At 43.7% G+C, this 19,264-nt stretch overlaps 1 long non-coding RNA gene across 3 annotated transcripts in view; it reads right to left on the bottom strand.

Moving 5' to 3' along the window:
* Positions 1-2,342: 2,342 nt before the first annotated feature.
* LOC134417001 (uncharacterized) overlaps positions 2,343-19,264 on the bottom strand; it is a 117,017-nt gene continuing 100,095 nt past the window's right edge. For all 3 annotated transcript variants that reach the window (XR_010027485.1, XR_010027486.1, XR_010027484.1), the window contains exons 4-5: positions 4,652-4,735; positions 2,343-4,047 (exon numbers count right to left, since the gene is read on the bottom strand). This is a non-coding gene — a long non-coding RNA (uncharacterized LOC134417001). The remainder of the gene's footprint in view (positions 4,048-4,651; positions 4,736-19,264) is intronic.

Raw genomic sequence — 19,264 nt, 5'->3', positions numbered from 1 at the left:
TTAGGGGAAAAGTGTTTCTCCAAACCTAACGCTAAGGACTGAGCTGATTAAGGGCTATTCAGACCTGGCACTTAGCACCTGGAGCCAGCACAGCTTCTAAGAAGTCTGACAGAGGGTTGTTTCCTGGAAATCTGCTAGTGAAGTGTGTTCTAGACAATTTACTCCCTTTCCAACTGATTTTTTTTTTCCTTTTTTTCATAACCTCTCCGCAGCCCCTCATCTCAGCTGGCAGCACAAACATCAGAGCAAAGCCCATCTGCAGAGCCATGTCGAGCAAGTCTCGAGTGTTTGCACAGCCCTGCTCCCAGTGACATCTTCTGTGCAGCACTCAGGTCCATCACAGCCTCTCAGAAGGGAACAAATCACCCTGGGCAGGGGCACAGAAGGCACCACAAAGTGCCTGCACGGCAGAGGGAGGCACAAAGAGGCCGTGTGCCCCATCTGGTGCAGAACAACAGTTTTAAGGAAAACAACCCATCAGAGCAGGCTGGGCCTCTGCACAAGCAGGCAGTTCCTGCAGTTACTGGAAGAGCTGTCACCACGCCAGGCCACATCAGCACTGGATTTATTGTGCAGCTTTTCTGTCCAGAAAGTGCCTGTGTGGAGCAGAGCAGGCAGGAAGCAGCAGGACAGAGCTGTGCCCGTGTCCCCAGGCTCTGCCCTGAGCTTGCAGCTGCCTGGGAATCTTCCACACAGGCTCACAAAACACTAATGGGTAAAATGAAGTTGCTTTCAAGTGCAGGCAGAACCAAACTCTTTTTTTCCTTCAGCCATGCAGAAGTCCAGAATTTTGCCTTGCTGTAGTGTTTTCAAGAAGGATGAAGCATCTTCATTTTTTCCCTCCTGCAGTTTATTGCACCTGGGTATGCTCCATATCTGCCTCTGGAAGCCCTGGGAAAGCTGATTTTAGTTAAATAGAACCACAGAACCAGTGAGGTTGCATGGTTTGGCAAGCATTCTGCACCATAACAAGGTTGGAGAAGACCTCCAAGATTATTGAGTCCAACCTTTGATTTAATGAACCATGCTCACTGAACCCTATCATGAAGGGCCAGGTCCACTTGTTTTTTGAGCACTTCCAGGGATGGTGACTCCACCACTGCCCTCAGCCTGTTCCAATGCTTAACCATTCCTCCAGTGAAGAAATTTTTCCTAATGTCCAACCTGAACCTCTGCTGGTGAAACTTGAGGCTGTTTGCCATTGTCTGTCACTTGTTACCAGGCTGATTCCCACCTCACCACAGCCTCCTCTCAGGTAAATGTTGGTCTTCAGGTAAATAAGGTCTTCCCTGAGTCTCCTTTTCAACCCTCAGCCAGTCCTTGTAGAACTGACTTTCCAAACTCTAAACCACCATGCAAGGTGAACCCATCTGCCGAGTACTGAGGACAGGCAAACCTTCTAATGGGGGCAGAAAACCACATAAAAAAAATAACTACACCTGTTCCTAAAGTTTCATCACCTGCTGACACGCAGCTCTGTCTTCATTTAGCCCAAGGACAATAAACCCAACCAGCTCAGACCAGGAATCCAACTCCTGAAGAGGGAAAATCAAGCCAGTGTGGACAGTTCTCACAAGGGTATCTGTCAGCAGCACAGCTAACACACTCCTCTCCAAGAAAATCCTCATGGGAAAAGCCCAAGAAACCAGAGATCCATCTGTGAAACAAGGAAAGCATGGACAATTCACAACTGTCCCCCCTGGACAAGCTTAATTCCTGCTGCAGCATCTTTTCCATGCAGCTGCATCCATGACATCCACGGATTTGAAGCTGAGGTCCAACTGCCTGGCTCTGCCTTTACCACCAACCTTAGGATGCTGCAGACCAGATAGCTTCTCCACGTGGCTATCCAGAGAGCAAATTCTGCCCTTTAATATCATTTGCACTTTTGAAGAAAGCATCTTTCAAAACCTGTAACAACTCTGCGTGCTCCTAGAACAGGCTAATGAGAAACACGCTGGCATCAGGGCTCTAAACTGTCATTTCTAAATTGGAAAACCAAATGAACTGCAGATAGAGAGCTATTGTGCTGCTCCAAGATGCCTCCTTCTAATTAGGTTCTGGAAGTTTTAAAACATTTTCAAAGCTTGGACTGCTCCATCCTTCCCAGATTTAATGACTGAAGAGCTGAGGGCAATTTCCTCCTTGAACTGGGAAGAAGAAGAACAGAGCAGTTAGTGTCTTCACATTTACAAGTAAGAACTCGGGAAACAGGAAGGAACCAACCCAGAATTCAATGACTTAGATAAAAAAGTGTAGATGGAAGAACATCTGATTGCACTTAGGTTTCTGCAGTCACAAATTAAGTGTTCTGTAATCCTCCAGAGAAAATTATGGGAATGACATGTCAGTGACTTTAAGCTCTAATCTTACAAGCTTCACAATTCATGCTTTTATTTGACATTGATGGGATCACTTGAATGAGTAAAGTTTTGACTGCAATTAAAGCACTGCAAGAATGAAGTTTACAAAGGCTTTGTTTTGCTGTTGAATAATTCTAGTGATTTACAGGTGGTTTAGCTGCATTTAAACACTTAGTAGGGAACTCTCTCTTGTCTGATGATGAAATGCAGAATTCCTGCTCTTGGAATGACATGGGAACTGTCTGTGACTCCAAGTGTCAGCTGTGGCCACTTTATCCCATTCATCAGGGATAATCACACAGAGCATGCACTGGGTGCGACTTGGAAAGATTTCCATGGTGGACTAATGATTCTGTTCAGGAAATTAATTAAAAAATAAGTCCTACTGCTTCCTTTCCATGCTCTGCCATAACAGGAGCTGTGGAAATGGATTTTGTTAGAGCTGCACTCATGACAGCTTTATGATCCATCTGAAAGGCAGAGCCAGAATCTGCAGACCATGGCCTGTGAGAACATCACATCTGACAAACTGTTCAACTTACTGGAACTTTTTAAACCCTTTTTTTTTTTTTATTTTAGTAATAAAATGTGTAGCTGAGGGAAGATGACAGAGTGACAAGTCTGCTCTGTCTGTGCCATGGGACGGGACTGTGTGAACTTCCTACTTAATGTCTGGCCATGGATCTCATTTATGAGCTGCTGCAGACACCCCATGGCATGATGGAGATGGAGGAGCCACTGAGAAATTATCTGTCAACTGAAAAACCAATTAATACAAACTGCAGTGAGAAAGAACTGTCTACCCAGACAGAGACTGGGATTGTGAAGTCAGTTACAGATGTCTTTAAGGGGTTTTTATTTTTTTTTGGTCATTTTCAACTTGAACTTAAGCCACAGCTATTGGGGAAAAGCTGCTTCATCTTTTCTTTTTCTGCACCATCAATCCCCCAGCGTTTTCACCACCAGCTTAATGAATTCCAACTATCAAGAGAGCTCATCCGCTCTGTAATTTGTCTTTTTTTGTTCCCTTCACTAAACAAGCAGGAAAAAATGTTTTTAATTTGCAATGCTGAATAAATACCTACTGTGTTTGCCAAGACTTTATTGACATTCATGGCTGTCCACAAAGCTGACTGACTTCTCACAGAGATGGTTTATCTCCTCAAGTAAAAAAAAAACAAACCTGCCCTAACGAGAAGATGTTAATCTTCCTTAATAAAATAAATGAAAAGCAGCAGTTCAATAAATAATCCTGTGGCTAGTGAAAGCCCTGCATTCAGGATATGTTCCCAGAGCAGATTTTTGTTGACAGCAAGATCACACAGCTCTGGGACACCCTCCAGTGCTGACTGCTGCCTCTGATGCTGCATTTCTTGTCACCTTCAGCAGCACCAACACCACTGCCTGTGGGCCATGAAATTCATTCAAATGATTCTAATACAAAGGGAAAAAATGAAGAGTTTCTTTCCTTGACCGAGTTATTTTCAGTCATTTGGTTTTCCACAGGCTCAGGGAAGAGGTGGCACAGCATTGCTGCTGAGCTGGGAACGAATGGCTGGGAGTGGGCAGAAACTGATTAAGCTGGCACCAGCAGAAGACATGAACTGTGGAATTACGCCTTGGATAGCATCAAATCCCATCTCTCTTGCTCAGCTGGTCATGAGGAGCTGAGATGAGTTTCAGCCTGCAAGAAAACACAGTTCTTGAACTTTCACAAGAAAATCAATACACTGAACTCTGAGGTTCTTACTCAAGTTTTACTGGATTTTTACACAGGGCTCAACCTTCCCCACAGGCCTGTCTGCCTGAATTTTTCCATTTGAATGTCTCTCACTGAACAATTCTGTCATCTTAAAATGAGCAACGTGCAAGAAACAATCAAAGCCTCCACAGCTGGAATTTAACATCATCAGAAGGTCTGTGGTGGCTTGATATAAACAGCAAGAAAAAAAACCAGCATTTGGATCATTTGGGAGGAAAATAATAACAAACCATTACTGAAAAGATTCCTACACTGATAACAGTACTTCACATTCCTTGCTGTGTTTTGTTTAGCTGCACTGAGAAGTGAAGAGATCTGGGGAACTATCCTCTGGAACAGGCAAAGAGCCCTCAAATGCAGGCAATTATTTCCCACTAGTGAAACATCCAATTTACCCATTATGCAGGCACACCATGCATTTCTCTCTGTACTTTCAATGCTCCTCAAAGCTCTGAGCAGCAAAGGTGTGATGGCTACAAGGTATTTGCAACAACTGATGCCAAGGAGGGACAGGGATGTGCTGTACCTGAGGAAAAACAGCTTCTACCATGCAGAGCTTTCTTTGTGTACTTCTGGAACAATTCATTACTGACAGGTTTGTCCTCAGAATCTGGAAGAAGAAAACACCAGAAGTTGTTTGAATTGTGCTGTTCTGCAAAAGGATGAATTAAAACACAACTTGAGAATCATTTTTGTCTTTTCCTGCAGGTTTTACACAGATTTTTACCCACGTTATGACTCCTCACAATCTGTACTTGTTTGAGTGCAAGGCAATCGAGGTGAGCCACTAACCCATCACTAAATACAGGCACCATGCTCCCTTTGGAAAGAGTAATTTTGGATTAGAGCTCACCAAAAATTCACCAAAAAAAAAAATTGCTGTCTTTGTTTCACAACAAAATATGTGTAGGCACTCCCTGTGAGATGTATCCAAAATACATCCAAACCTCCTGGCAGAATCCCTTGAGCTGCAGTCCACTTGTGCACTGACTGTGGCAGTGGTGCCACAGGGAAGCAATTCTTTGTGGAGGCAGAATCCATGAATAGCAGGTGCCAGAGCATCACCTGCTGCACACAGCAACATCCCTGACGTAAAAGTTGTCTCAGATTTACTCTGAACTCTGTTTTGAAACCTCATCAGGCTGATTTTGGGGATTAGCTGGGAAGGAAATCCTAAAAATACAAAAGCAGGCTTATCAAGCTGGGGGGAAGGCAGTAAGATGTTTTTGTGACAAAGGCTTCAGGATATGAATTATGCATCACCAAAAACTGACTTCAGTCTGGATGGGAGGAGGGAGATTTCTGTGCATCCAAATCCCAGCACAATAGGCACAAGCTGCTCTGCAGGGAATTACGTCCATCCTGTACAAACATTATCCATTTGAGAATCTCACTCTCTTTTTTTTTTTTTTTTTTTTTTTTTTTTGCCTGAGTATTATTTTATGCTAATTTTGTGAGAATCTGAGGCAGAAAACCACAAATAACCTGTGAAATCCTTGGAATCAGTCTCCATCCAATTCAGAGAGGGCTACTGAAACCATAAGGAAGCAGGAACAGTCTGGCTTCATCCTCCCTCTATTTCTGTCCACATTCCCACCCTGTGCCCATCACCATAGCAGCTGACTGCTCCTTCTGCACAACACCAACCTTTGGGGCAGCAGAGGCAGCAAAATAGTGGGGATTTTTTTTTTTTTTTTTCCCCAAATGGATCACCATCTTCTGGATAAAAAGCAGCTGATGTTGTATTTTAGAAATTGGACAGGACAGCCATAATAAAATATGTAGCTCCCTGTTGACTGCTGAATTATGTTAATGAGGGTATGATAATGAAGCAGCCACCCACAACAAAACTCACTGTTGATTGTCCATGTCCTTACATTATAAAAGCACATATTTTCATTGCCACTGCTCCCTGACACATTTAAAATCATCTCAATGGGGTCTGGGAGAAAAAGAATGGCCATTAAGAATAAAAAACAACCAAAATATTTCTTCAGCTTAAAATAGTCCTTCTGACTTACAGCTTATGGGACGTAAGAGTGATGAGCATCATTTTTAGCAACCACCCTGGCACCGTGGCTGTTATATAAGTTTCAATAGAAGCTCTAATCCCAGCCCTGAGCAGAAATGCCCCTGTCATGAAGCACTCCAAAGCCACACCTGCTGTTTGTGCCACGAGCTGGATCACAGCCACTTGTGTCCCTACAAAGTGAGCTCTCCAAGCCAGGCACTGCTGCCCCTCTGCTTATCTCCAGCACTGGATTGATTCGTGCTGCCCCACACTTCATCGTGGCACTCTGTCTGTCAGAGCATGCAAAGTGACCTGGAAGGAACTGCTCCTCTGGATCTTTAAAAAATAACAGCAAACAGCACCAAAACTTTTATTAGGCTGTGTTTTTTTTTTTTTTTTTTGTCTGATGTAACACAGACTCAGACCACTCCACGATTACCCAAGAGGAAGCGAAATTAAAATTATCACACAGAAAGAAGATAACAATTAAGAAAGATAGGAAGTTCAATCAGACCACTTCAAGTTTTAACCTCAGCCTAATTCCCACGCCTCAGGAACACACTGCTGAGGACCTTTCAGTGAAAGACAAATATTCTGTACTCCTCCCATCACATATGACACTGCAAAAAAACCCCTGAAAGCCAAGCCAGGAATATTTTCAGAGTGAAACAAAGCACTTTAGAACCCTTCCTTGTTATGCTGAGGAAGCAAAGAAGCCAGATGAGGCAATGAGCAACCTGGGATAGTGGAGGGTGTACCTTCCCATGGAAGAGGGTTGGAACTAGATGGTCCTGAAGGTCCCTTCTAAACCATTCTGTGATTTTATGAAGCAGAAATCAGTATTTTTTACAGATATTCACTTCCTACATTCTGCTGCTGCACAGTGACAAATACATATGTCAGATGATACATTTATATACTACATACTTCATAGCGGGAAAAACAACCAGTGCAGAGATCTTACTTCATCAGTGTACTGGAAACAGAAATTATTTACCTTTCAATCTGCACAGATTTATAAGCAGGTTTTCCTTCAAACAACATATTCCTCTGGCATATGCAAGAGGAGATCAGCACCTGGAATTTATAAAATGGTTTATTTAAATGCATGTTTGAATTTCCACTTCAGCCTCCCCTCATGAAATGCAGGGAAGTCACATGGTTATGGTAAAAATAAAGATTTTAGGGATTGATCAATGCCCTGCTAAGGACTGGAAGATCCAGGAGATGAGAAGGGATCACTCCATGCTGAGCAAGGATCATCCAGATCAACTGGTGAGCATCTGGCAGTGCTGCAATCAATCACATCTGCACAATCATGCACAGTTTAGAATATTTACTGAATATCCTTCCCCTGAACCCCTTTCACTACTCAGTTTGTGCATGTGACTTCTGTGGCAGGACAGTCACATCATGAGGGTAAAAGCAGACACTGTGCTTCAATAGTGAACACTGATGCTGGCACACACCATGGAAATTGCAGAGCTAATTAGAGGACAACATAATGCTCCATGTATTGAACACAGCCAGGCAAGGGATGGCAAAAGGGGCTGGTGGATTCTGAAAATAAATTTGGTTTTGCTTTGATCTACAACATCCATTGAACAACTCTAGCTGCATTAGAAAAATATGTCCCTGTCCATCAGAAAACACAATGAACATCCAAATTACTGCTGATCTTTGTACTCTCCTCCCCACAACTGGCTCCACCTTTTGAAGCTGCAAACAAGGTCAGCATCTCATAACTGGAGCACTAAAGGATGGATGAAGTTCTGATTTTCTTTGGGACCTGAGAAACTCAGTTTGTGCAGTAGGTGTTTACCTTCCCAGGGATTTCCAAGGAAGGAAACTACAGCAGCAGGACAGAGATCAAGACACACTGATCTAGAAGCTTCATATAAAACAGAATAAAATGACCTTGGTTTTCTAGTTTACTGCCTGAGGCAAGAAAGAGAGACATAAAAAAAAAAAAAAAAAAAAAAAAAAAAGAGAGAAAGTATAAGGAATAATGACACAATAAAACCTGATATAAAGGCAGATTAACAGTCTTTCTACTGCAGGCATCATAGGAAGATAAAGTTTTAAAACAGAGGCTTGAACACAAAGGTGTTTTTGTGGCATTTACAGAGAGTTGGGATGGCAGAAAGCTCCTTTCTGTTGACACAGAACTGGGCTGCAGCAGATTGCTATCAATCCACGTGTACAAGCCACACAAACATCCTGGAAGGAAAACAAAATGATGCACACAGGTGCAGGTCTGGAACCTGACTACAGAAAAAGAGAGAGAATAATCAGATCCATTACTGCAGTGGAAATCTGGGAAGAGAGGAGATGCAGAATGTGCGCAGAGAGAACATAACACCACTGTGCACATTAAAAATATGATTAAAGAAGACCACCAAAAAACCCCAGAAATCATGGTTATCCAGTCAGGATGGAATCTCCAATGATTGATGATGATGAAAGTCTGACCAGTGTAAAAAAGGAAGGATGAAGAACTAGTGTTGATATTTGGTTAAGAAAAAGCAACTGGAAACGTCAAAGTTTCCAATGAATTCAAGAGCAGATGTCAGTCTGGAAGTGGTGTAGGATGGAATCACAGAGGTGAACCCTAAATTGCAAATGACTGGTATAACTTCCTAATTCTAAAAACGTGGCCATTACTGAACTAAGGAAAAAGAACCTAAAAAAACCTCTAGTGATTCAGTCAGTGAGAGATTTCACTGTTTGTTCTGCCAGCATTCAAGTTCTCCTGTTTGTAGACATAAGTTAATTCATCAATTACTAAATGAGTTCAGTTAGTTCACAGCGTGTAATTAATTTATTCTCCTCTGTTAACAGGAACATCCTAGTGTCACTTTGTAGTATTTTGCAAATTCAATTACTAGACACAATGAGAAAAATGGAATTTTGAAGGCAAAAATTAAAACTGCAGGAAAGGCAGATGCAAAACCTATGGAGATAATGTACAACACAAACAGCATCTGGCAGCAAGGTCCTTTCCCTGCCCAGCAGGGCTGACTGTTCTGAATTAACTTTTCTGTGGTTGGAACAGGTCTGGGAAGTTGGGTGCAGGGATGTGGCAGCTGCCAGCCCATGGTGGTGTCCCCACAGCCATTTCCCTGCAGCTACACTGACTTCTCATTTCTTTCACCCCTTCCAGTCCTTTGCAAACAGTTCCATCAAGAGATCCCTTCATTTCTCTGTGGTTTTAACAGTGGCCAAGGAAATTCACTCAAGAGGAAATTCACTCCCCATAATTCCTACTGTAGCCACTGTGAAGGTTAAAAGGATTAAATGGTTGAAGTGATGACTGGGATAATAAAGTATGTGCTGTGTAACGCCAGCTGCACAGGCCTTGACAGAGTAAAGCTTCAGAAAAAAAAAATAGAAGAGGAAAGCCTTTAAATATGAAACCTGACAGTCCCTTGAACATATCTGCACTCCAAAGGCCATGTGTAAAGCAGGAGCTGGGAGGAGAGCTCTGGGTGGGTGTTGGGATGGAGGTTTCAGGCAGCACCTGCAGCAGGGCCAAGGTGGGAGCAACCCCAGGTAGGTCAGGTCTGCCTCTCACACTCACCAGCCCTTCCAGCACAGAGGGAAAACAGCACTGGATGCACCCTCAGCCAAGGAGGGCAACCAGCTGAACCACGATCACAGTAATGGACTGCAATTACAGCTTCATTAACAGGAAAATTAAGTTAGGTTTCAGTAAAAAGCCATAAAATTTTTCTTTACACACAGGGCTGGAGCTCTGGGAAGGCCAGTCCTGGTTCCATGGGTGATGCAGCACCAGGCAGGGACTCGTGGCTGTCCCCAGTGTCCCCTGCCATGAGACTGGGACCCTGCAGGCATCAGCCACGTGGCCTGTCTCAGCTCTGCCTGGATTTTGGCAGGATTTAGGTGCCTACACTCTGGAGGGATAGAACTTTCTATTCAGGAGCTGCTGGGGCATCAGCGTGTGCTGTACCACAGCCAAAGGTGTCCCAGCTGGTGTGAGGGAACCTGCTTCTCACCTAGACTTTGCTGTGGTAAAGAAGCAGCCTGAACACCACTAAGTGCCCTGAAAGAGCCTGAAATCCACCCAAACCCATCCCAGCACCAGAGCCCTTTCCAGAACAAGGCTGCACAGAGGCCCTGGTGGCCAGGCCCTGAAGCACCACCTGAAAAGCAGGAGAGCCCCTTTCTGTGCCTGCTCAGCCTTCAGCTTCACTCCACCCTGGAAAACTGGAGCAGCACAGATGCAAAATGTGAGGCTGAACACATCTCTGCATCTTTGTGTGGCTCCTGGTACCCAACAGGCTGCTCCACACCAAAGCGGAGCTTCCCTGTGCTCCCTGCCAGGCACACACAACCTCAGAGCAACTGATGCCCAAATCCCTGTCTAAGGTGTCATAAACAAGGCCCCTCTGGAGTGTCTCTCTCTACAGTGCTCATTCTGATTCCAAAACCCCATGACATCCACACCCTTGCCACCCTCCCAACACCTCAGGGGTCCCCCCAGGCCTTTCCAGTCTCGTTCTGTCCCAGGAATGGGAATGGAGCTCTGCCCTGGGATCCAGGACTTTTTTTCACATCACTTGTAGGAATTATTTCCTAATTCTGGCCTAGGCAGTTCCACACCCAAGGGCAAAAATCCAGCATGGATACAATAAACTGGGCATCTGTGTGCTTTAAAAGCAAAGTACTGGATATTTCTAATGAGGGTACGTGGTGCATGTACAGGGAGACACAGCTAAGCATTATTTTGGGCTGAAGCTTAAAATACACAACCCTTCCTGAGCTACTTCTGTATTTGTATGGAAAATTTGGTGATATTCTTGATAAAAAACGAAGAATTAAAAGAATTTTGAAAGTGCCTAGAAAGACAGTAACAGGAAAGACAGAACAGATTCAGACTACAGCACAGCAGTGCAGTGAGACAAGGAACTATGATGCTTATGTTTGAGGTGTTGTAATTTAAGACAAACTGTAGCAGAACCGCTACAGCAGCTTGCTAATTCTATTACTAATCCTTACATCACACTTTCCAGACTCCTTATGGATCTCCCTCCTAACAGCCTCTGCTTTATCAGCATTTTTTGGCAAAAGGAATTACAGTAACTTCTGCTACGAGGGAATAATTGTGTCAGGGGGCTGGTGAGGAATATTCCCTTGCATTTCCAGACTGGAACAGCACTTTGCTTAGTGTGCTCTCTACAACACCTAACTGGAACAACCCTCATCCTGCCCTCAGGACTGTGAAAGCTGTATTATGTTTCCAGTTAATGTGAGGATAATGTGTATCCTGTGTGGATGTGACAAGATAGACTAAACCAGCTAAAATAACTGAAGTAAAAACGCATTATATTGCACTGGAAAATACCATACAGACTTATAAAGCAATGCAGACTCAAAGCAAGAAGTCAGAAGTCTGACAGACCACAAGAATACAGATTATGAAGCCATGAAAATTCATTTAAAGCTGGATAATTAGGCCCACACCACAAATACTTATTCTTCTTCTCCTTAAATACAACAGGCCTCACTTAATGTGCCAATATTATTATTACATTGCTTTGTATCACTGCCCATGGGAACAAACCTCTTTCTTTAAACATCCCAGTCCCAGGTATTTTCAGATGCAAAGGAATGAAGGGGAAGGACTGGCTACAATGCCCCAATCAAACCTGTATTTTTTCCTGCTCCAATCCATAGTTCTGTACCCTGAAAGTCAGATGCTGAGCATATCTGCTGCATCACTTCCCTGAATCCCTGCCAGCTCCGTGTGCAATCTGAAATCCCCTGCGGAGATTTGCAGCACACCGGGAGCCCTGCACAGCTCCGCCTGCAACCCTTCCTGTGAGGGACTCCTGAGCAATGGCTTTTATCTCATTAATTCGGTGTTTTTTAGGAAACTACTTTTCCCTGCCAGTTTTTAAACCCAGAGGAATTTTCTAGATGCGCAGTGACAGCGCATGAGTAATAGCTCCCTCATTAAACGACCGGGGAGTCATAAAACAAAACAAATTGTTCAGCTTCCCAGTGTTTTTCCGATTTGCTTTCCCTTTCCAAGTCCTGTAGTGCTCACAAACATCCCAACTATCTAAGTGACGTCATTTCTAGTCAGAATTCTTAAAGGAAACAACATGTCCTTTGCCTGTTGCTCAATTCTCTGGTATTCTTGCAGTCATTTATTTGTGCCCCTGAGTAGTTTCAAGTAATTTTGTTTTTTTTTTAAATCAAGAGCTAGTTGTGCCCATGTGAAATATGTTCTTCCAAAACACACCATGAAAAGCTTGTGTGGCATGGGAGAGGAGCTGTGTTGTGTTTACTCCTGCTGGGAAAAGGTTCTTTATCCCATTTTGGTACCTGGGAACCACAACTATACAGAGTATATATTCAAGGAGTATTTTGAAAGGCCACAATTTCTGCACTGGTTTGTGAGAATGAGACAAGATCTCAGTCTCTTGTGTTTCTGTTCAGGATAAAACAAAATACCAAAACAACTCTGGGAGGTGAAAAGGCTTAAAAATATTTGCATTTAGTATGTATTTTGGCAGGCTGGCAGAAGCATTAATTATTATAGTTTTCAGAACAATCCATTAAGGTGCTCTTGCAATCCTCACCTTAAGACAGCAAAGGAAGGACTGAGTAGAGTCAGTCTGAGGTGACCTGAGTTCAGTGTTCAGTGGTTTACTGAAAAATGTGGTTTTCTACAGGAAAACTTCATCTCCTTTCGCCTGAACAAAATCTGGGAGCCGCAGAATGAAAATCATTTCAGACAGCCTGAACATCTCACACCACCGAGATTCTAATTCTTTTTAGATCTTTTAATGAGCAGCAGAAAGCAAAGGAATGAGATAAACTGGGAGTTCCAGACCACAGTCCCCAACACATCTGGCAGCCTTGAAGAGATCCATTACACACACCAGGCTCACTGACCTTGCAGATTTCTCCAGGATTAGAAAACAAACCAGCTGAAAGCCTATTCGTCTTTACAGGGAACTGTGCTCGCTGTATCTACAAGTAAATGTTTATATGCTGCTGAATAATCAGCAGCTTTAAATACACATCTGAGTCAGGCAAAGAAGTGATGAATGCCAGGGGTAAGACTACTTGAGCAAAAGGTGAGCAGAGAGCCCAGCCCAGAGCCTCAGCGATGCTCAAGAGCCTCACTGCTGATGACTGCACTATGAGTTCAGTATTCAAACCCCTCTAAGGACACAGGCTGTCAGAATTTGCCTCTTTACACTGCTTTATAATTGGCAACAAAGGTGGGAACAACTTGCCAGCTTTGCTTGTCACATCATCCTTACGCCAGCGCGCGGAGGTACCGCTGAGGAAGGGGGATTTCGTCAGGACTGAAATACATCGCAGACACCGCGGCAGATGGCTCTGGGTGAACTGGAACGGAATTGAAAAGTTCAGGGTATTTTAGAGAGGGTTCATTTAAGATGAAACGAGGTAACAGCTGAAGAAATGCAGAGCAGTGAAGGGAGAGAAAAACGTATCCTTGTCATCCTTCTCCTGACATACGGAGATGCTCAATGAACCGAAATGATTGTAAATATTTTGGCATTTGCACCACGGCCACAACTGAATGCTGACTTGTCCTGATACCCTGGAACCTCCCCACACATACAACCCCCACTGCCCCGCACATTTTGCAGTCCAAAGGGTGAGGAAATCTCTCTTGTCATCTGTTTAAATGCAAAGCACAGGTGAAGTGGGGACCTTAAAAGAACATGCCAAAGCCAGGACTGGAGAAGAGTTAAGAAATTAAACTTTTAGAGAGATAATGGAAACACCCAAGGTTATTAGACTAGTCTGAGAGAGCACAAATAACCCTCTGAATCTTTAATAATTGACTTTTACAAGGACTCCATCACCTCTCCCTAAAGTCTTTAGTACTGGCTGCTGCCAGAGATGTTACTGGAATGGGCACATCACAGGTCTGAGACTCTGCCCCAAGATACAACTCACTTTAACATTCCAGGAACAAGCCTGCTACTGAAGCAGAGTTTGGACAGCATTCCCAAAGCCACAGAGCCCATCAGGCCTGTGGACAGCTCCTCATTAAAAGAAGCAACAAGCAACAAAACCCCAACCTCTTTTCCAGGCAGTGAATGACACCAGCATGAGACTGACAACTTTCAGGATGAGGTCACCTCCGTTTCCCTTCAGAAATGAAGCTGGCAAGTACAATTAACAATAATTAAAAACTCCTTTCACAAAGGGACACTACACTTTTATTATCTCTGCTGAAGCCTAATCAAAAGCATCACAATGGGCTTGTTGATTTTATTTTTAAAGCAAGACATGACAGAAGACAGAAAGAAAACTGGCAATTAAGAACAGAAACCCTTTTTTCTTAGGTACCATAGTACTTTGGCTCAAAATACATATTGTCCCCCTGCTTCCCTAAAAGAAACTCAGTACTTACTAGGTAGACATGGGAAAACATAACCAAAATTTTTAATTTACCAAACAAAGAAGCTTAATGGATAAATAAAAGTGCTTGTGATACTGAAAGTTATATGGGAAGTGTAAGCAACAAGCTGTAATCACAGTCATGAAAACTTCCTGCCATTGGATCCCAATGATTTTCTTCAGCACAGAGTTCCAGCTGCAGTAACTTCCTTTGCATCCCAATTTACTATTAAAAAAATATAACGATACAAGAGCCAAACACCATCCATGGATTCTGCTGCACATCTACAATTCAGTAACAACTTTATAAATCCTTTAAAATGTTTTTATTTTTGCTGTGCACATTGAGAGTCCCACTGCTCTTTATCAGGGAAGGTATTTTGCTATCGGTGCATCCTCCTGTACGCAGGCAGACCTGCCAGGTCAGATTTACCAGCAGAATTTAGGGTGCAGATTAAACCCTGGTAACTGGCTTTCACCCAGAAACCTGAGTGCTTAAATCACTTCTAGATGTGTGATTACTTTTGAAAGATTTAGTGTTACAACCCCAAAACGACCCTGCTGCTGCGCAGAACACGCTGCGCTCCTGCGTGATCTGAGAGGGGCACACGGGTCCCCCTCTCCCAGGAGCGTGGGTGGATGATTCTCCCAAGACTGAGCCAATTTTAGGACAGGAGGGAAGCCCAGGGACTGAGGAGTGAGGGGTTAAGTGGGAAGCAGGCAGAGTGCAGGGTGAGCCCTGCAGCTGGAAGCCCACCTGCCCCCGGAGCGATGCCCGCTGGACGAGGAGCGGTGCCAGCCCACAGCCCGGAATAGCAGCAGGGCTGGAGGAAGGGAAGGAAATGTACGGTCTTGGGCAAGAGGTCACCCCTGTGTGAACACATCAGCACTTCAAGTGTGGTTTTGCAAGGGCCTGACTCCACAAATCCCCACAAGGGTCATGACACGAGGCCAAGGACCAAGGACGCTGTGACACGATCCGGTCACTCTGTCACTTCACAGACAAGTGTAAACAGAGAAGTCACATGGCATCCATCCCTAGTGTCACGCAGTGACTTCCTGAGTGCCACCCAGGCTCAGAACACCTCCTGCAACATCTCTTAGCCCACAAACAGTGCCTGCAAAAATGGGAACCTCGAAGCACCTCCTATTCCCGGCACCCATCCCCGCATCCTCCGTGACTCAGGAATCCGTCTCTGGATGCCAGCGCGCACTTCCCGCTTCCTCTCCCTGCAGTGCACACAAACGGGGCTGAGTGCTGACACAGTAAGTAGATTGACTGCAGTATTTTGCTTTTTGGACTGAGTCCCAACTTCAGTCTGATCTGGTTCTCAGATAGGAGGCTGTACATTGTCACAGCGTTTGTAAGAGCGGTTGCTACACTGATTCCACCAGATAGGCGAGGCTGTGCATCTGCATATCAGAAAACCAGATCCTGCACGCTGCAGATGCATCAAATTTTCTCAGAATAATAAAGTGGAGAGACACTGAAACCAGCATGGAAATCAGTTGATGGGCTTCTTCCAAACACACCAGTATAAATACAGGTCAAATTTGCATCACTATGTTTTTAAAGCCTTTTGAAAAGCAAATATTTTACAACAGTTGGGACAACAAGCCTGGGCGACAGCAGATTTGGACTGGTTTGTCCTATTACTACAACACTGGCTGTGGATCATGCCACAGAAAAACTCAACTTCCAATCAATTGCTCAAGTAACAGGTGAAATTTTCCCAGTGCTCAGCATCCAGATGTCACCACAAGCTGGAATTAAGCACACAGGTGCTTTCTGCTGCCTGGCTCATTGAAAATCATGCCTTTCAAAGGATAGTTATACACTGAAAATGGAGATGGATTAACCAGTCCTTATCACTAAATATATCTGAAGTACACAAGCAGCTCAGAAGCTCCTTTCCTACCTACTATAATCCTAACAGATCCCTGCATGTTTTCTTTGAAACTATTTTATTAAGTTTACTCAGGAAAGAATGCAGCCTTGCTCATCCACATGGCACAATCATTATCTTTTAACAGCTGTACCATTTTGAGACAATTTTTGACAGGAATTCACACGCTATCATATTTGATTTGAAATACACATATTTTAGACCAAAACCTTAAAGCTTCCAGGCATCTCCCGAAGGACTGGAGGAAGAAGATCCTCAGACCCCTCACTTTGTCCTAGTTGCTCAGCATTTCTTCTGGTAAATGAACTGTAACATTTTAAGCAGACAAATTGCCTCTCACACATGTATTGGTTCTACCAGACTGACAAAGACAGACAAATAGTGAAAACTTGTTTCTGGCAGTAAATAACAAGCTGCTTTGAACTATTTTTCAGCCCAGAACTGCAAATTAACAACTCCACGCACAGTCTCCATCACAAAGCACTGTAATATGTAAAAAGGGTGCTATGAATTTTAATGCAGAAGTGTGTGACGTATCTTCCAGATGGGAAGCATTAGAAAAAAATGTTATTACACACACATATTTTTAATATTAGGCAAATGAGACATCTTGCATGCAGCCACGTTCTTGGGGCAGCTATCACAACTGAAATACATGGCTGATCATAGGGAATTAAAAAAATAATTATTCAAACAAAACCACAAAATCACAAGGGATGGGTGATGTATTTTTTTACCACCCTCCTTGCCCTATCCTTTTGCAGCAATTTAAATGGTTTCAACACGTTAAAAAAAAAACCCAAAACAATTTAAAAAATATGTATCTTGTTTCTTGAAGCTGTCTGGTTCTTCTACAGACACTATCTCAGCATTATGCAGCCACTACAGCCATGAGCTGCTGCTTTCTGGTTTGCTGAGATGGTGAAAAGTTGAGTGGTTCCCCTCACTTTCCCTTGAGCAAAAAAACAAGAAAAAGTCTGGGTAATGAAAGCATTAGAAGATAGAACCTCCAGTAATAAAATCTATTTTACAACAGCAGGAAACAAGTTTAAGATAATATGTAGGGCCTTCAGGGAGATATTGAAACAGCTTTCACCCACCAAAAGGAGCTCTAAGAGAGCTGGAGAGGGACTTTGGACAGGGACAGGGAGTGACAGGACACAGGGAATGGCTTCCCACTGGCACAGGGCAGGGTTAGATTTGGTATCAAGGAGAAATTTTACACTGTAAGGAGAGTGAGGCACTGGAACAGGCTGCCCGGGGAAGATGTCCCATCCCTGAAGGGTTCAAGGCCAGGTTGGATGGGGCTTGGAGCATCCTGGGATAGTGGGAGGTGTCCCTGCCCATGTTGGAACAAACGATCTTTGAGGGCCCTTCCAACCCAAGCCATCCTGTGATCCTGCAACTTCATGTCATGTGGTGGTTAAAATGTGAGCTGAAAGGCTCAGAACTCTCTGGGGCAGAATGAAGTGAAACAAGCCAAGCCAAAAGGTTTTGTTTCTCATCAATGCACCCTTGATCATGTTGTTCACAACTTTCCCTGTAGGAGCCACAACACACTGACCCCTTATGTAACCCAAGCCTTGGAAAAGTCAGTAACTCCACTCCTGCAGCAGCTCCCTGCACCTGCCTCTACAGGTAAAAAAGGATTATATGGATCAGAACTGCTGTGTTTATGAAATTTTGGTTTATTTTTTTGCTCAGCAAGCAGCTAGTTTATTTTCTTAAAATAAAAGGTGTGGCTGTGTTGGGGAAGAAAAAAAAAAAAAAAAAAAAAGGAAAGAAAAACAACATAATGAAAAGGAAGAACACACCCATATGGAAAAAAATGGCCAAAGACAAAGCAGGCTTATTGCAAATGCTGCACAGCCCTGTCACTGACAAAACCAAACTATGAATTAGCCAGAAGGGAAACTTCAAGGTTCTCATCCCTGTGTGCACTCAGAATCTGTCCACACTTCCACAGAGGTCTCACGCTACTCTTATGATTGTTGTGATAAGTTTTACTATCAAGCAGAACAATAAACAAACTTCTAGTTAGCCCTGCCACTGTAAATATTTTGACTGTGTCCCTGCAGACCCACAGGTGGCAATTGGGAGCAGAGTTTTTTGACAGAGCAGTTCAGTTCCTGCAGCTCTCAAAGTGTAAACACCACCAGGACCTCTGCTTAGGTAAGGAATGCAAATGTGAGGGTTTGACAGATCTACAATCCAGCAAGTTTGTATTAAACACACCCCACGTTCCTCTGGATTTTATTCTGCACAGTTACTACAGCATTTGAACATCAGCAAGTGATTTGAGCTGTTTTAATGGTAAGAAACATCTGCTTAAGTACAGCAAATTGTTTCTGGATTTGTCTAGGATTAGAAAATGAGTAAACACTGAGTACTGTACAAGCTGTCTTGGCTGCAGTTCCAAGCTCTATAGGAAATATACTCTGCAACAGGTGACCGTGCTCAAGACGAGGAAGATTCCACAGAAATGGTTCAAAGTCTGGAGCACGTCTGCCATAAGGAAAGGCCAGAGAATTGGGGTTGATCAGCCTGGAGAAGGCTCCAGGGAAACCTCACAGATCCTTCCAGTGACTAAATGGGCTTCAAGAGAGCTGGAGAGGGCCTTGGACAAGAGGGAATGACTTCACACTGCCAGAGGGCAGGATTAGATTCGGTATTTGGGAGAAATTCTTCATTTTGAGGGTGGTGAGGCATCTTATCTGGCTGCTGATGAAAACCTGCAGGGACTGGTGTTTTCAGAACACTGCATATGAATATATTCCTTAGCAAATACCTTTCTGGCAGCTCAGACAAG

The sequence above is a fragment of the Melospiza melodia genome, chromosome 4 (genome assembly GCF_035770615.1).
Source record: "Melospiza melodia melodia isolate bMelMel2 chromosome 4, bMelMel2.pri, whole genome shotgun sequence".
NCBI classification, from domain to species: Eukaryota; Metazoa; Chordata; class Aves; order Passeriformes; family Passerellidae; genus Melospiza; species Melospiza melodia.
The sequence above is the reverse complement of the archived record's forward strand: the minus strand, read 5'-3'. Positions and strand labels throughout refer to the sequence as shown.